The sequence below is a fragment of the Meles meles genome, chromosome 19 (assembly GCF_922984935.1).
Source record: "Meles meles chromosome 19, mMelMel3.1 paternal haplotype, whole genome shotgun sequence".
Lineage (NCBI taxonomy): Eukaryota > Metazoa > Chordata > Mammalia > Carnivora > Mustelidae > Meles > Meles meles.
The window spans coordinates 26,580,909-26,598,902 of NC_060084.1; the positions used below are offsets into that span (position 1 = coordinate 26,580,909).

Consider the following 17,994-nt stretch of genomic DNA (forward strand, 5'->3'; position numbering starts at 1 on the left):
CACGCCCTTGGCCCCTCTCCCCAGCAGCCCAGGCCTGACCCCAGAATCTGCGGGACTCCCCGAGGGCCTCAAGGATCTCCCGGGGAGGCATGAGGACCTGACAGGGGGAGGGTAAGCCCAGGGAGGCCCAGCCAGCCCCTCCCCGGGGTCTGAGAGGCCCCTTAGTGCCCGCCCAGCCCCACTCCCCACTTGCCATCTGCCTGGTCCCTGGGCTCCTGCTTCCCTGACTGCTGGGTTTGCTCACGTGATGCCCCATCTGCTGGGAATCAGAAGGGAGGGTCTGGGGGTGCCATGTCCTCCCCCTACAGCCGTGCCCCTGACTCTTCACCCCTGCCCTGCAGGAGCCCACCTGGGCCTGCATCCCTGGAAGGGTCCCTGCCCCACCCCCCACCCCCTACCCCCACCCATGCTCGCAGCTGGGCTGAGGACCAAGGGACCTGTGGCCTGGCTCAGCCAGAGCACGGAGCATGGTCCATGTGACCCCCTTCAAGGCTTGCCTGCCTCCCCCTCCCGTCTTTGTCATGCCTGCCCTGCTAGGAAGGCGATGGCCACAGCACACAGACCCTGCCTCTCTCAGCTGCCCTCCCTTCAGCTGGCCACCCCCCGACCCGTCCCCATAGCCAGGAAGCTGCCTTCCAAGCACAAGCGAGTGGTGGACCCAACAGCCTGGACTTCGGGCAGCCAGGCCACCCCACATCACAGCCTTACCCTCCCCGTCCTGTTGGGGTCATAGCCAGGGCACCCAGTACCGCCCCCGCCGGCACCCGTCTGACCAGGCTGCTGGTCACAGTGCCATTCCCCCGCCTGCAGTGCACAGGGAGACCTGCTGGCTTGGCGCTCCAGGCCCCGTAACGTGACCCGTGGCGGGTCTCCTGTGCCATCACCTGCCCCATCTCCCAGCAACCGTCATTCCCAGCCCTTTCCATGCAATGGTCTCTGCCCAAAACGCCCCCCACCCCATCCTCATAAACGCACTTCAGTCAATCCCTTTACCCCTCCCCACAGGTCTCCAAGCCCAGACGCGTCCTCCTCCCAGCTCAGAAAGCTCTCTACCCCTCCGCGAGCAATATTCTGTCACTCCTCAACCCCAGATCCTCACCGTCTCATTTATCTGTGTCCCTGACGAGCCAGGCTGACCAGCCCCTGTCCAGGGGCCCAGGACACCGAAGTCAGCACCCGCAGTGCACACAGGCTGCCTAGCATAGCCTCTCCCCCGCAGGTCATGCCCTGACTGGTGTCCTTCACACACGGACACCCTTGAAGCCAAGCCCCAGGATCACAGGCAGAGCAAGCTATCATCACCCCTACCCACCCATTCAGCAGCTGGGACAACTGAGTCCCAGAGAGAAAGAGACGAGGCAAGGTGCTGTGACTGAGGAGGAGACTGGGTCTCCTCCCAGGGGATCCCCTGGGTCCCCGCCACAAAACAGATTAGGTCTGGCCCCAAACCAGCCCAACCTCTAGACACTGGCAAGGAAGTCTCTGTGGGACCCTGGCCTGGGCTCTGGGGAACCAACTCAGGAGCCGGTGGCTCTCACTGACAGGGAAGGCTCCTTCCCCCTCAGTCTCCAGCCCCAAGAAAGCCCCTCTGCCGTCCAGGTGCTCGCAGTGAGCTCGGGCCACCCATGAGTTCTCAGACGCCTTCACTGTCTCATTCATTGCCCCACCCCCAGGATACCAGGCACACAGTAGGCACTCAATAAATGCTTGCATGAGTAACTTCCTTGGTGCTCTGGAGCCACAAAGGCTCTTCCAACCCACCCGACCAGGCAGGATGGGAGTTGGGATGAAGGGGTGAGAGGTTCCTATCTGAATATAAGCACCCCCAACCTCAGTAAAATGAGCTCCAGTTCCTCCCATGGGGACATGCGAGACCCCAGCTCAGCCCCGCAGGAAGGAGGTTGGTTCGGGAAGAGGAGGGAATGGGAACGAGTAGATCCCCACCCCGCCCACCGCCCCCCACCCCTCTCCCCCCACCCCACCCCGCTGTTACAGGGCAGGCACTGCAGGAGCGCCCGGGGAGGAATTCCTATCAGTGCCACACACATGGGAGCGCCAGGATCTGCTGGTTTGCACGCCGGAGGCTCCAGCCGCAAAGTCTGCTTCCCCATCTACTTGCCCCTACTTCCCGGGACCCTCTCTCAGACCCCATGGCCAGGGCCACCGTGGCCTGTGTGGTGAGGAGTCAGACTGCCCCTGGTTCACTTGGACACCCCTGGACCCCACCCTGGGCACCTGTGGACAAAGCCCTTCCTCCCTGAGGCTGCACCCTGGCCCTTTATCCCTAGACTTGAGACAAGACGTGGGAGCCTCAGTTCCCCTATCTGTGCAGTGGGAGCAGGAGTGGGGAGTTACCTCACAGATCAGAGAGCAGACTCTAGCTTGCTGGACCTAATGATTTTACCACCCGGAGCCTCAGTTTCCCTAGTTAACAAATAACAAGAGGCCCCGAGAGATTTCATCCTCTGGGGCCCCATCCCCTTCTGAGACACCTCCCTGCCCATCCCGGCCAACCCTGCAGACCCCGCACAGCAGAGTGCATCTGGGCTGGCTGCCACCAAGAGACCTCCCAATTCCCTGTTACACCACCACCCTGCCCCCCGCCCCACACACCGCATCCCTCCTCCTTCCCGCTGTCACACACTTGATCTGGTACCCGGTGCTGATGGCAGGTCTTGTGTGGAGCCAGGCAGCAGGAACGCCTTTCACAATTCACCTCAGAGGCTTAACCCACCCGCCAGGGTCCGGCTGCCCCCAGTGGGCGGGCTGGTGAGCGTGGGAGGTTCCCGGCTCCTCTCTTGCGGCAGAGCAAGGCGAGCAGGGAGCCGTGGAGGTGGCGTATGTTTGCGGGGGGGATGCCCCCCTCCTGCCCCAGTCGGGCTCCTCCCTCTTCCCTAGCTTGGCTGGGATGACGGGACCTTACAGTGAGTCACAGATTTCTCGAGGGAGGCGGGAGGGGGCAGGGCCGAGAGAGCTCTGGCCGTGACCCTGGGGGATGCCCGTGACTCAGTGACTCAGCGCTGGGCAAGGGGGCACCTCAACCTCACCACTCATCCAGGCAGACAGGTGCCAGCATGGACAGACAGCCCCGCTGCGGATAACTCTGCCTCCCCGCCCTCCATCTGTCGCTTCCCCCACCCCCTGGGGCTCCTCTCCCCAAAGTTCCCGCAGAGAAGCCAGGGTTGCCATGGCAACAGGCCCCTCAGCCGCTGTGCTCCCCCCCTCCAAGGCACAGGCGACAACTGCCCCTTCCTGAAGGAGAGTCCAGAGACTCCAGCCTCCTTGGCAGCCGACAGGAGCCGGCACTGACCGGCAGAGCGGAAAGCACTTGGGGGGAGGGCAGGGGTGTCAGGTGGTTTGGCATGTGGTCAGTCAGGCCACCTGACCTCGAGCCCTCCTTGAGCCCCAGTTGTCATAGCAAAGGGACATATCCCAATGCTCCCCAAGTATCAATATTCCAATACTCCCATTCCAAATTCTGAGACCCCAGGGGTACATCTGCTGGGCCAAAGGGGAAACTGAGGCCCAGGTAAAGAACTATTCCTGGTGGTTTCCAAAAGCCCAAAAAGAAAAATTTGGGGACGGGCTCATGCCCCCATTCCCTTCTGGCCACCAGCCTCTCAGTGGCTTGCCCCCACTGCTTAGGTTCATAACCACCCCGAGAGTCAGGAAGCTCCAGATGGCTCATGGCCTGCCCTGCCGGCCTAGAGCTCCCTATCTTCCCTCATCCCCACCCGACCCCCAAGTCAAAGGTGCCATAGGAATTTCACAGTATAGGGGCGCCTGGGTGGCTCAGTGGGTTAAAGCCTCTGCTTTCAGCTCGGGTCATGATCTCGGGGTCCTGGGATCGAGCCCCACATCGGGCTCTCTGCTCTGCAGGGAGCCTGCTTCCCTTTCTCTCTCTCTCTGCCTACTTGTGATCTCTGTCTGTCACATAAATAAATAAAATCTTTAAAAAAAAAAAAGGAATTTCACAGTATAATGAGGGTAAGGGATGACAGCAACAATAATAACGATAATGATTACATTTACTGACTATTTACAGCATTCCAGAACCTTCCCTCCTATCATCACCGTAGCATCACAGGACAGCGGTGAGGAAAGCATGTTGCTCAGACCAGTGCCCGGCACTTGATGAACCCTCAATAAATATTCGCTGTGAATGTGGTGATGAAGAAGGGAGAGCACAAGGAGAGAAATACAGCCCAGAGAAGGGAATTCACTTGCCCAAGGTCACCCAGCAGGGAAGCGGCAGAGCTGGGATGGAGGCCCAGGAGGTCTGGCTCCACACAGAGCTCCTGACCACTCTTGAATCCAGCATCCCCAGACCCCTGAGATGGGGCCCGGGCGCTGTAGACCCCTTCTCTCCCTGCAGGGATCTGCATTCTGGAAAAGGAACCTGCAAAATCCCCTGAGGCCACATGAATGGAAGGTTTTTAGGCGGTCTAGGAGGCCAGGGGTCCACTGCGAGAGAGAGGTACCCCTCACCTGCCTGCATGGATACAAGCCACAGGGAGAAGGCAATATAGCTAACAGTGAGGGTCAAGGAGGCCCCTGGAGTTGCCAGGAAGCCAGTGCTGTGCCCTCCACGCAATCAGCGGCAGGCGGGCACTGTGGGCACTCGGCCCGTGTCTGGCCCACGGTTCCCTCCCACAGCCACAGCGGGCACTCGCTCCCTGCCAGGGCTGGAGGGGCCAGGAAACAATGGTGCGGAAGTGAGTTATCCAGAAAGGACGTGGAGTCCCTGACATGCAATGTCCCTGAGGAAGTCGCAGCCTCTAAGCCTTGGTTTCCCCAAGATCCATCCTCCGGGGCCAGGCCAGCCGGTAGCCACGGCAGCCTCAGCTGTCCCCCCTGGGGTCCAAGCCACAGGAAGCAGTCCCTCCCAATACACATGCCCCACAGAGGGTGCTGACCAGCCCCTCACACGTGGAGTGGTAAAGGCACCACTCTCCTGGCAGGACATCTGAGCAAGGGACACAGAGCCTGGACCCAGCTGCCCCTTGGACCATGTGGGAAAGGCCCATGTGGTGAACTGGCCTGGGCAGGAGGTCGCTTGCCAAGCTCTGCCCGCCCTGTCACCTTCGGGCTTCTCAGAGACCTGCCATGTGCTAGGAACTGTGCCAGGCTCCAGGGCAGGGGTGGACAGTGGGCCCAGCCTGCCCTGAGTCTGGCTTCCATCAGGGTGACACTGGGTGTCAGTTCCTGGCATTGAAGGGCTCCCAGAGTGCTCTGGGGGTCAGAAATGAGAAACCCAATAAATGACTATTCATCACAATAGTACCTATTATTAGTACTAAGCAGAACTGATGACAGCTGCTGTGTCCACAGGGTTCCCTGTCAAGATGCCTGTTTTAGGGGGACAGCTCTCATGTCATCCCCCCCAATCCTGTGGGCTGGGTCCCCCTGATGTTTTAGAGACACAAAGTAATTCAGCAAGAGAAACCCTGGTTTGGACACCAGGGGCTTATGCCAGCAACGTGGGTGGGCCGGGTAGAAGGGAGGTCCGGGGGGCACTGGAGAACATAGAGGGAGAAGCTGGCGGGGGGAGGCTTCGGTCCAAGACCCCGAAGCAGGGTTAGGACCCCTTGGTCCACACGTGAAGGCGAGGGGAAGGGAGAGATGTCAGAAACTGCCCTGAAGCATGGTGGGGGTGAGGGCAGGGGTGTAGATCTGGGAGGCAGGGAAGAGGCTGCCCTTGGATACAGTGGAATGGGGGGCCCTGCGACATGTGGGGGAGCCTTCCAACAGACCACTGGCAATGCACTTCTGGGGCTCAGGGCTGAAGGGCTGGGGTCACCCGGGACCTAGAGAAAGTCAAGTGCATTACTGGCTGGTGACAGAGGCCAGAGGCAGGGTAGGGAGCGCCGAAAGGTGAAAGTGCAGAAGGGTCTTCATTTTAAAGGATGAAGGACAGGCTGGGAGCCTGGGCTCAGGGCTCAGGCCGACCAGCTTCTCCTCCGGGCTCTGCAGCTTGGTCACTCGGGCTCCGTCTCTCCAGTCACCCACCTTCTCCCCTATCATGAGGACACAACACCAGCACCACAGGTAATAATTAACAAGGCCATACCAGAAACCTCGCAGCCCGGGCACAAGTGAACAGCCCTGGTGTCCTGGCGAGGGCCCTGTTGTTCAGAGCAGCCTGAACATGAAACAGAAACAGGACTGCCGGCCAGGTGGGAGCTGATCCGCGACCGTGTGTGGCCCCCAAGACAGGGTAAGAGGACAGAGCTGCAAGGCCCCTCTGTGACAGAGCTGGGGGAGAGGCCTTCTCCTTCCCCTCCTCCTCCTCTTCCTCCTCCTCCATCCTCCCCCGCCACGCCCCCAGGGCCTTGCAGGCAATGAAGAGCCATGCCCCGCTGTGGGAAGGGTCACCGGCAACCACTGGCTGCTAGGAGGTGGGTTTTTATTGGACAAGAGCACTTCAAGTCCACCCTTGTCCCTTTGCAAGCTGAGTGGCCTTGTAAAGCACCGAGAGCCATGCCTGGCACACAGTAGGTGGGCGACAAGTATTGGCCAGTGTCGTTGTGGTCATCATAAAGTCAACACAGATGCCAAAGGCCTGGCACTCCACAGCTGGCAAAGTTCTTTCTTGTTTTCTTTCCTTTTTTTTTTTTTTTAAAGATTTTATTTATTTATTTGACAGAGAGAGAGATCCCAAGTAGGCAGAAAGGCAGGCGTTGGGACGGGGGGCAGAGCAGGCTCCCCACAGAGCAGAGAGCCCAATGCGGGGACTCAATCCCAGGACCCTAGGATCATGACCTGAGCCGAAGGCAGAGGCTTAACCCATTGAGTCGCCCAGGCATTCCAGCAAAGTCCTTTCATGGCCAGTATCTCCTCTACAAAAACAGTGATGACTGTTCCCATTGAACAGACTTGAAAACCGAGGCTTGAAAAGAGAAACTTCCCAAAACCTCATGGCAGGTCTGCTCCAGATCCAAGACGCAACCCTGGGTCCCAGGATCCAGACCCCGTGCTTTGTGGCTGGCACTCCCAGACACCTCCCAGTTCATTCCCGTGGGAAAGCCTCCTGGCCACAGGCGCGGGGGTGGCCATAGACCCACGATAACACCACCTCTCGTCACAGCCGCCCCAGGGCCCAGCATGGATGGCATTGCCCATGTGACTCAGCCACCCTCACAAAGGCAGCTGTGTGCCTGGGCCCTAGGCCTGCCTCCCCCACCCGCTGCTAATCCCCCCACTGGAGAAGGAACAGGGAGCCCAACGGATCCAAGACTGGGGAGAGCACGGGCCCCCCACCCCCACCCCATGGGCCATTAAAATGGGACACGTCTAATGGAGATTCAAGCCCGGGCTTGGGGTGCAAGACATTGGTGCCAGTTCCAAGGATGGACTGCCAGGCCAGGCAAACAGGAGGGCGGAGAATGCCAGGTCCACACCTGGTTTTCTGAGCACTTATTTGGAGGTCGAAGGACAGGCTGGACCCCGTTGGTTCCCTTAGGGGTGTTGCTGAGGCTGGTGTCCAGCTCACATTTCCTGCAAGGGATTTCAGAAGCTCTGGAGCTGGTGGTCAGGGCACCTGTCCCAGCACTGGCCCTCTCGCCACCCCTCCGCCTGAAGGTTTGAGACCAGAGTCCATGCACCCCTGTTGAGCACTGCATGCCAGGCAGGTGACTTTCTTTTCCCCACACAATTCTGCCAAGGACACCTTGTCCTATCTGCTGGGGGAGGAGACTGAGGGTGGGAGAGGGAAGGGAGTCAGCCCAAGGTCACACAGGATTTGAACCAGGATCTATCTCTATGGCCTTGAAACTCCCCCCAGTACCTCCTTCCCGGTTCCAGTGGCATCAAGAACAACAAGAAGTAGCTTTGGGTCCAGCACAGACAGGCAGGCAAGCAGGCAGACATTCCCCCCTGTTCCTGTCCTGCTGGGAGGAGACCACTACAGACTACAGGTCCTCACAGGGTTCAGGCTGGCTGGGCATCCGAGAACCACCCCTGCTGACCTCCCAAGGAGGCAGGCACACCTGGGTGCCCACCTGCCTGAAACAGAAGGTAGACAGAGCTGCCACCCCCCCTTTTCCAGGCATGACGGAATGTCTGACCTCAGCCCAGCCCCCAGCTGCACTCGGCAGGAGGTTCGGAACCAGCCAGAACAGGCCTGGAAGGTCACACCAGGAACCCTCCCGCCTCTCAGCCATCGGAAGCCCCTGAGCCCCAGGGCAAGGATGGGCCTGCCAAAGAGGGACCACAAGCTCTCTCCCCACCCCCACTTCCATGCCAGCGAGGCTGGGCCACTCTTGCCATGGGAAACAGGTACAAGGACAGGCATCTGGAGGCCTGGGTTCCTTAGAGGAGGTCCTAGCCATCTGTGAACATAGGGCCCTGCTTTACAGCTCAGGGGATTGGAGTTAGGGGGTCTAGGGGGCACCTTACCACTTGGCCTCTGGAATCAGCAGTAGAGCTGGGAGGACTGCTCCTCCCAAGGGGCCTCTGGGTGCCCCGCTCAGGCCTGGGGGAGACTCAGTGACCAGGAGGCTCCAAACTGCCCCTCACCCCTCCTAGACTACCCCCCACCCGCAGGGCATGGCCCGGAGTCCTTCAAATAGTGCCACATCGGACCTGACACCACAGTGTCCAGCTCTGAGCATTCAGTGCTGTGTCCCCAGGTCTGAGATGGGGACATCAGGCCATTTCACTGGCAGAGCGGTAACAGGTGCTGTTACTACCCTGGGCTCTCTTTTAAAGGCGAAGTCCTTCAAGGTTGGGGGCAGTGCACAGAGGAGACTTCCAACTCCGCCCCCCCCCCCAACTGTTCAGACAGGAGGGCTGGGGCAGGCCGCCCTGCTGATGTCTCTATGGTCGTGCCCCTTCTGTCAGAGACTCCCTGGGCCCTGGACTCTGAGGTTTGGGTGGCAGCTGCTCTGGGAATCAAGACTTAGGCCAGAGGCCTCTGGTCCGGCAGTGAGTCACTGTAGCTCCCACACAGAGGGAGGCAAATAAGGCCCAGAGAGGTGGGGCGACACCCGCAGCAGTATACAAAGGCGGCAGGACTGGCTTTGTCTCACAGGTGACAAAGCGCCACCTCCCTTGACTGCCAGAGTGTCCCCAGAGCCCTGGATCTCGACTTTGACCAACCCGGTGTGCCCCACCCTTCTGTACACCGGCCTCCCCATTTGTCCGCAGAGTGAAGGTGCTGGCCGCTGGGGAGGGGAGGAGGCCGATCTCCCCACCCGGAACTCCAGCAGCCCCCGCTTCTCTCTCAGGAAAAGAAAGAGCCAGAACTGGACCTTTCTGGTGGCAAGCCCACAGAGCGCCCGGCCTCCGGCCCCAGGAGTCCCCCCCAACGGCTCCCAGAAGCCCTGCCTTCTGCACGCGCCTCCTCCCGGCAGCCAGGCCGCCGCCGGGGTCTCCCCCCCAAGTGCGGGGGCGCAGATGGCTCACGAGGCATAATGGGGCAGCGCTGACAGCTACTCATCAGTACGGCCTGTCTAATTAACGGAGGGAACGTGGGGCGCCCATTTTGCTGCCCACACACCCCACGGGAGCCAAGTGGGTAAGGGCAGAGCGGCCGGGCGCCAGGCTCCTCCCACCCACAGCCGCCCACATCTGTCTGGCTGGCTGTCTGGCACGTGGGGCTGGAGAACCAGAAGGGCTGTGAACTGTGGGATGAGGGCTGCTTCAGTCAGTGTTTTCACACCACCGCCCTTGCCCAGCCCCCTGGGGGTACAGATAGGGAAACCACCCAGGGAAGGAAGCTCCCAGGCCTTTTCCTCCATTGTGGCTCTCCCGTCCTTGGCCACCCGGCAGGAGTCTCATCACAGGGACCTGAGGGACTTGGGGAAAGGCTCAGAACCCTGTGCTGGCCAGACAGGGCAGGCATGTCCCCAGGCCTGGGCCCTGTCCCCTCCAACTCAGCTGACTAGGGCAGGGTGTCTTTCTCTTCCTAGTCAGAAGTCAAACAACCTGGGCCAACCTGCTCCCAAACCGGTTTCCCTTGGGATCCTAGGAGGAAACGGGCTCTGGGTGCTGGGGGACGGAACAAGCAGGGACCCGGGTGCCTGTCTTCTGCCTCCCTGTCTGAGCCCTGGGACTCGCAGGCTCACCTGGGTCCTCAACCATGCACAGCATCCCCCGCCCCCCAACAGCCGCCCTGTGCCAAAACGACCCCCCCACATCAGCTCACCCAGCCCACACTCAGAGCAGCAAGGGGGAATCCCAGCACAACCAGGGCCTCCAAACCTGCCCAGAACCCAGAGCAGACCCAGGGCCAGGCCTCCCACATCCCCTCAGGGCCCGGAACTGGACCTGAGAGCCTGCCCATAGGCTGATTACGGAAGGTGGGTCAGCCTGGGAGCCCGACTTCCCGAATTTTCCTGCCCCGTCCTCCACCACAAACATCGACCAGCAGCTTCTTACCTCCGAGTCTGGAGTCTCGAGTCTTGGCAGTGCCGGGCGGGACTCCGCCTCCTGCCCAGACACCTCCACCTCCTCCCAGGGCTCGCGGGCACCCAGCCTGAGCTTGTCTGGGCAGGCTGTCCCAGGTAAGGCTCCGCCTGACTGTCTTGAATTTCCGGTTGGTTGCCGCCTCCTTCTCTCATTCCCGGATTTCTCTATAGCGTCTGCCGAGACCCCGGGTGCTGAGAGCCCCTCACCGCTGGCCTCAGCCCTCCATGAGTTTTCAACCCCTCTACCCAATGCGTGGGCTGCTGGCCTGCCCAGGGGCCCTGGAGGAGCCTGGAGGAGCCCCTGTAAGGGGGTGCTGGCCCACCTTCCCTAATCATCACCTCCGTGATTGCCCTCCGGCTGCCTCCCCGAGCTCAGGCCCCACGTGAAGCGTGGGCCCAGGCTTACCTGCCTATAGGGAAAACAAGTCAACAGCTCCCAGCTGGCTGGAGGGGGCGGTAAGGCAGCGCTACAGGGGGATGGGGAACGGGGTGCCCAGTCTCTACCCTCAGAACCTCCAGCCTCTTGCAGGACACAAAGCAGGAACTGAGACAGACAAAAGAGGGGCACAGGGATGGGCGCTTCATCCTAAGGAGGGGTACGGGGAAGCTGCTTCAGCCACCCCAGGGGTTGCAGAAACAAGTAGTCCAGACAGGCTCTGCCCCACCCCAGAGGCTCCCATGGGGGCCCTGGGCACACACCTGCCAGCCTCCTCCACCACTGGCCCCCCAGCCCAACCTGGCCAGCCCCTGCCTCGCCCTTTGTCCTCACCTCAGACCCACATTTCTCCAGGGAGGGAGACCCAGGGTGGGGTCTTTTCCAAGTTCTCACAGCCAGGAACCCTCTCCCCCAGGTGGCTTCTGATTCCAACCCCCACCCCCAGTATCCCCAGTACTGAGATCTGAGATACCACTCCTTCCAAGAAGTCCTCCAGGCATGGATTCATTCAACAAAATCTGTATCCTGTGTTGCTATGGGCCACCCTGTGCCCTGGGAACCTTCCCTCACCTCTCCCTACCCCATGTGTCCCCCAGAGCCCCCTTGGACTCCCCCTTACTTGGGACCCATTCCCCCGTGTCAGAATCTTCCTTTCTTATCTGTGTTCCCTGCCCGGTCACCAAACCCAAGCCTCAGCCCAGGGCCTGGTGCAGAGAAATTCTAGATGACTGATGGGTGACAGGAAATGTGGGAAGACAAAACGGATGATGGGGAGATGGGAAAACGGACAGGGGAAGGACTCAGCCATGCTCTTCACATGTGCTTTTACCGACGACATATTACATGCCGGACACTGTTCTAGACGCTAGGGATACCGCAGTGAACAGAACACAAAAATCTCTGACCTCTTAGAGCTGGAGGGGGAGATAAATAATTAATTAATAAGCCAATACATGTGAAATATACCCAGTGGTAAGAACTATGGAGCAAAGTAAAGCGAGCAGAGAGGATTTGGTTTCAATTTTCTGTGAGCAGACTGGATGTGCCAAGGGAGGCAAACTATACAACATTTGCAGTGAGGGCGTTCCAGATGGCTGGGACAGCACAAACCAAGGCCCCGTGGTAGGTGGGCATTTGGTGTGCCTGAGGAACAAGGAGGAGGTGGGCAGAGCTGAACAAAAAAGTCAAGGTAGACATGAGAGAAGGGAGACGCAGGAAGGATGGATGGACAGATGGACAGCGAGTGAATGGGGTGGAGAACTCCAATCGCAAGGGAGGGCCCTATCCATTGGCCACAGCTGAGACCCACTGGGGTTGCTGGTCCCAAGATCACCTCCAACCGCTGTTCCCCCCCGGGGAAAATTGCCAAGTGTGAGACCGCCTCTGCTCTGCCCACAGGCATGCATGCCTGCTCGGCTCAGCCGGAAGCCGTGGGCCCCCCTCTGCCCCCATGGGCTGAGCACAGGTGACCCCAGAGAGACAAGCAGGCCTGCAGGAAGACAGTCTGACTCTTAAAGCCCCAGGGTTTCCCCAGGCCTTGAGAGCTGCACCTGCCTGCCTGTGACCAGAGATGCTGCCCACCCTGATAAGAACACCAGGGGAGGGGCGCCTGGGTGGCTCAGTGGGTTAAAGCCTCTGCCTTCGGCTCAGGTCATGATCCCAGGGTCCTGGGATCGAGCCCCTCACAGAATCAGGCTCTGCTGAGCAGAGAGCCTGCTTCCTCCTGCCTCTCTGTCTGCCTCTCTGCCTACCTGTGATCTCTGTCTGTCAAATAAATAAGTAAAATCTTTAAAAAAAAAATGCTCTGTATAGATTGGACAAGGCTGTTGCTGGTGTGTTTCTAGGTCAAGCCTAAAGGCGGCAGGAATGTGGGGAAAGGAGAAGCCACTTTGAGTGGTTGGGTAAGTGCGGGACCCCGGAGCCAGCTCAAATCTTCCCTCTGTCCCACACTAGCGATGTGACCTTGGGGAGATGACCTAACATCTCCATGCCTCAGCTTCCCCATCTGTAGCCCGTTCCCACCTACTGGGATGGTCACGCAGCTTCAGTGAGAGCACCCTGGAAAGCACAACGGCTGACACGTAGCGGGCAGGTAGGCAATGGTGCTGGGGAAGCAAAGCCCACTGCTGGGTTGGGGGTGATTCTTTCCATTTTAGAGTGTTTTTTTTCCATTATTGCTGCTCTAACATAGTTTGCACAATAAAAGCGAAACAAAACTAAAACACTTGGTATCTGTGTACACCAATGTATATAAATAGAGCCCGAAACCAAATGTTGGGCTGTGGCAGAAGGCATGATGAGGGCTGCTCCCCGGACGCTGTGGCTGGCCCCAGAGCATTGCCACTCCTGGAGGTGTGTTGAGAACAGCTGACGGAGAGCACTGGTGCCTCACTGAAGTTATCCAACCCACGTGAGCCCTGAAGCCTGAGAAGGCAGCTCACTGGAGGGAACAGGAGGCACGCAAGCACAGCTCCTAAGTCAGAGAGGGTGTCCGTGCCGGTGGGGCAGCCCAGCACAACAGGCACGATACAGGTCCTCTTCCCCAGGCAGCGCAGATTCTCTTCCAGTTTGGGGTGGTCATGGCCCTGGGGCGGGGGGGGGGGGGGGGGGGGTGGAGGGAGTCTGTCCTATGACACAGAAGGGACAGCCACGCCCTCCCAAATGGGCTTTTCCACTTATCTGAGCTCCCCCCGTGGTAAGCAGGTCCTGTGCATGGCGGGGAGGGAGGCACCTAGGGAGCAAATGTTAGGAGGTACTTGTGGTCAGATGCCAATGACCTTGACCTCCCTCTAACCCTCCGTGACTCCAGGAGGCAAACTGTTCTTATCCCATCTCACAGTCAAGACAAAACAAAATACAAAGGGCTCAGAGCACAGAGGCTCCTTGTCCTGAAAGTGGCCGAGAGCGGAGATATGAACTCAGCCCTGTCAGGCTCCACCACCTACTGGTTTAAGCACTGAGCCATCCTCCCTGCCCAGCACAGGGACAACTGGCTAACCCTCAGGAGGCCGGCGTGGCAGAAGGCACCTCAAAACTGAGTTTGCAGGCTGGCGCTGGGGGCCCAAAAATGTCCAGCTCGCTGGGCGACCCTGGACAAGCCCCTTCGGTTCTGCAGGCCTTGGCTTTTTGTCTGCAGCAGCTGGTGGCCGGATTCCCAGACGGAGCCCACAGGGGCCAGGCAAGCCAAGCCCGCGACAGCAGGGAGGAACTGCGGCGGGCGAGCACGGGCCATCTTGGGGGGTGACGCTCAACTCCCGCCAACCGTCCCTTGAAGGGCTTTGCCCCAGTGTAGCCTGATCCTTCGGTTTTTTTAAGAGAAGCCAGAAATCTGATTTTTTTTTAAAAGATTTTATTTTATTTGTCAGAGAGAGAGAGAACACAAGCAGGCAGAGCAGCAGGCAGAGGCAGAGAGAGAAGCAGGCTCCCGATGAGCAAAGAGTCCGATGTGGGACTTGATCCCAGGACCCTGGGATCATGACCTGAGCCGAAGACAGCGGCTTAACCAACTGAGCCACCCGGCATCCCCAGAAATCTGATTTTTATGTGAAAATCTAAATGGTTTAAAGTTGAGAATGAATTTACATGAATTTAAAGCCCTTTGAGAATCAGTCAAAACCTATTTAGGTGGGCACCTGGGTGGCTCAGTGGGTTAAAGCTTCTGCCTTCGGCTCAGGTCATGGTCCCAGGGTCCTGGGATCGAGCCCCGCATCGGGCTCTCTGCTCAGCAGGGAGCCTGCTTCCTCCTCTCTCTCTCTCTGCCTGCCTCTCTGCCTACTTGTGATCTCTGTCTGTCAAATAAATAAATAAAAGCTAAAACAAAAAAACAAAAAAACCTATTTAGGGACGGACACCGCCCGTGAGCCTCCAGATTCCAGGGCAGACATTTCGGACATTGTCCAATAGCCACGCGTCCCTTCTGGAGGAATAGAGTCTCGGGTTTTAGCAGGACCCATAGCTCCTCAGAATATCACCGCCTGGTTTCCCTGGCTGCTAAGGGTGGCCACAGGACCAAGTAACTCGGTCTGCCTGTGGAGATCTTAGGACAAAGGCCCAGCAATCCCTCCTCCCAGTGTACAACGGCCCCCCACTGGGGACACTATCCTGACTCGCTTTTTCCAGATGAGGACCCTGAGGCAGATGCCCCAGGTCACACCACCAGAGAAGAATCAGGACTCTCCCCAGGCAGACCGGCCTCGCTCTCTCCCCCTCCATGGGTCCCGGCACCACAGCAGAGTGAGGGCTCGGCAGGGGCGAGGCTGGGCTCCCAACAAGGGCACGGGCTCTCTGGCACCCAGCACGGAGCCCAGCCCGGCCCAGGAGCCCCATCCCAACTGAGGGGGCCAGGGCAGCACGGTGGGCAAGATCGCAGACTCTGGAGCCCCAAAGACAAGCAGTTCCTCGTGGGTAAGCCTCCCGTGCCTCAGTGTCCTCGTCTCTCAAGGGGACAGTCAGGAGCACCAGCCTGGCAGGAACAAAGGCGTGTACAAAGCGCAGAGTCCAGCGCCCAGCAGGGTCTCCAGCAGGGAGCTCCACGATGTTCTAGCTCAGGCCAAGCCCCCGGGAACCAGGGAGAATTGGGGACCTCAGGGGCCCGGGGGTGGGTGCCTTGGCCCATCTGGTCCAGGGCAGACTGGCTCCGGGCGGGGGTCAGAAATTGTGTGTCCCGAGCTCCTCCCACGCCCTTGGCCCCTCTCCCCAGCAGCCCAGGCCTGACCCCAGAATCTGCGGGACTCCCCGAGGGCCTCAAGGATCTCCTGGGGAGGCATGAGGACCTGATGGGGGGAGGGTAAGCCCAGGGAGCTTGAGGCCCAGCTAGCCCCTCCCCGGGGTCTGAGAGGCCCCTTAGTGCCCTCCCAACCCTACTCCCCACTTGCCATCTGCTTGGTCTCTGGGCTCCTGCTTCCCCGACTACTGGGTTTGCTCACGTGATGCCCCCATCCGCTGGGAATCTAGAAGGGAGGGTCTGGGGGTGCCATGTCCTCCCCCTACAGCCGTGCCCCTGACTCTTCACCCCTGCCCTGCAGGAGCCCACCTGGGCCTGCATCCCTGGGAGGGGCCCCGCCCCCACCCCCACTCCCCCACCCATGCTCGAAGCTCTGCTGAGGACCAAGGGACCTGTGGCCTGGCTCAGCCAGAGCACGGAGCATGGTCCATGTGACCCCCTTCAAGGCTTGCCTGCCTCCCCCTCCCGTCTTTGTCATGCCCGCTCTGCTAGGAAGGCGATGGCCACAGCACACAGACCCTGCCTCTCTCAGCTGCCCTCCCTTCAGCTGGGGGCCCCCCTCCCTCTCTGTCCCCATAGCCAGGAAGCTGCCCCAGCCCTAAATTTCCTCACTGCCCCCACTCAGCCTGCTTCTCTCCGGGCTAAAGAGGTTTTTACCTGGACTCCTATGTACTCAGCCTGTGGTTGCTGTACAACCTCCAGCAAATCACTGCCCTCTCTGGGCTCCTCTCCATTCCAGACCCAAGGCGACCTGCCACAGCTTCCAGTTTCATTGGCTTGGGATGGCGCCCGGCATTGGTCATTGGCACTGGCCTCTCCAGCCAGGTGCCTTCAGTGTCAAGAACAGGAGGGTGGTGTTTCTTTCTGAGGGTCTTGGGTATGAAGAGCCCCACCCTCCAAGGGCCTCAGTCACTGGTTCAGGCTGTGGTGTTGGGTACAGGGGGGGCAGTGATCTGGAAAGCAGAGGCCCCAGAGGGTCAAAGTCTAGGCCTCTCAGAGAATGAAACCCTCGGCTCACCCAACACCAAAAGGCCGCACCTGTTGCTCCGTAAACACACCTGCTCCCACTTCTGAGCAGCGGGACCCCTTGGGGAGGCCTCCTATGGGCATTCGGCCAGGGCCACCCCATTCTGGCCATGCTGAGCCTCCCCCAGAGTGAGAAGGCCCGGCCTGTGCCACAGTCACCTGTGGGGTGGGCCATAGGGCGTCACAGAGAGAACCAGGCCCTGGAGATGGACACAGACCAGGAGTCCGAGAGCCCTCCATCACCAACTTGAAGTGGCCTTGGACGAGTAAGTCCTTTTTCGATCCTGAACCTCAACAGGCCTGGATTTAGCAACAGTGGGATGAGGTGCCCACCCTGGGGTCCAACCCAGACTCAGAACAGCACACAGCCTCATAACAGGAAGAGAAAGAAAAAAAAAGTAAGCTAATTTTACTTTTTTCCAGTGCTTGCAGAAGTCAGTAGATAATATCCACGGTTAATAAATCAAGCAAGGGCTGTATAAGCATGTTATTTATTGCCCTGAGGCCACCACCACATGAACTAAAACTGTTGGAGTGGTTGCCTCTGAGGAGGGTGTTGGCAGGAAACTGGGCCTTTTGATAAGGCTTTTTTTTTTTTACCAGTTCATGTTTTTTAATGTTTATTCATTATAAGTGCTTATTAAAAGTGACTCGGCCTGTCCAGTGTTGTTCGGGGAGGTCAGCATTGCTAACAGAAGTATTTTGGGTTTTTAAGGCCAAAATAAAATCAAGTGTCCCAGTTGCAGAGTCGAGCTGCTGGGGTTCAAATCCCCAGTCTGCCATGGACTAGCTGTGCCGCCTTGGATGAGTGACTTAACCCCTCTGTGCCTCTTCTACAGGATAGTAATAATAATAACCCCATGCTGCTGGCACGTACAGTCGGCACTCCACTTTCTGAGCCATTATCACGTCATCTACCTGCAACTCATATATGCCCCTGTGTCGCAAAAACGCGATTATTATGCTCTACACCGTGTGGGCCATTTCTTTCTTTTCTCTTGCCAAGATATAATGGATATGGTTCTTCCAGATCAGGACGTAGAGTTCTATTTCATTCTTTCGAATTGCTGCAAGAATCCCGTCACACGGAATAGAACATTCCCTTCCGTAACCCCCTTCTGAAGGAAATGTAGGCAGTTGCCAGTTTTTATAAAATACACTTTGCAGGAATTAACATGTATTTTGGGCCACACAGGTGGCTATTGTTGACAGATAGATTTCCGAGAGAGAGAGAGATTTCTGGGTTGCATTGCATAGTTCATGCAGCTTAAACTTTTACAGATCCTGCTGAATGGTAGTGCTTACGCTTTAAAGTAGAACCTTCAGGGGCACCTGGGTGGCTCAGTCAGGTAAGTGGCTGCCTTCGGCTCAGGTCATGATCCCAGGGTCCCTCTCCCTCA

At 58.8% G+C, this 17,994-nt stretch overlaps 1 protein-coding gene across 7 annotated transcripts in view; it reads right to left on the minus strand.

The window, feature by feature from the left end:
* Window positions 1-16,454, minus strand: part of ADGRG1 (adhesion G protein-coupled receptor G1) — a 44,124-nt gene extending 27,670 nt beyond the window's left edge. For 2 of the 7 annotated variants that reach the window (XM_045987191.1, XM_045987193.1), the window contains exon 1: window positions 2,657-2,849. The gene's annotated coding sequence lies outside the window, so the exon portion shown is untranslated. Of the gene's footprint in view, window positions 1-2,642; window positions 2,850-10,380; window positions 11,231-16,225 lie in introns of those variants that run through there. The other 5 variants (XM_045987195.1, XM_045987199.1, XM_045987192.1 and 2 more) reach the window with 5 other exon arrangements.
* Window positions 16,455-17,994: the final 1,540 nt, after the last annotated feature.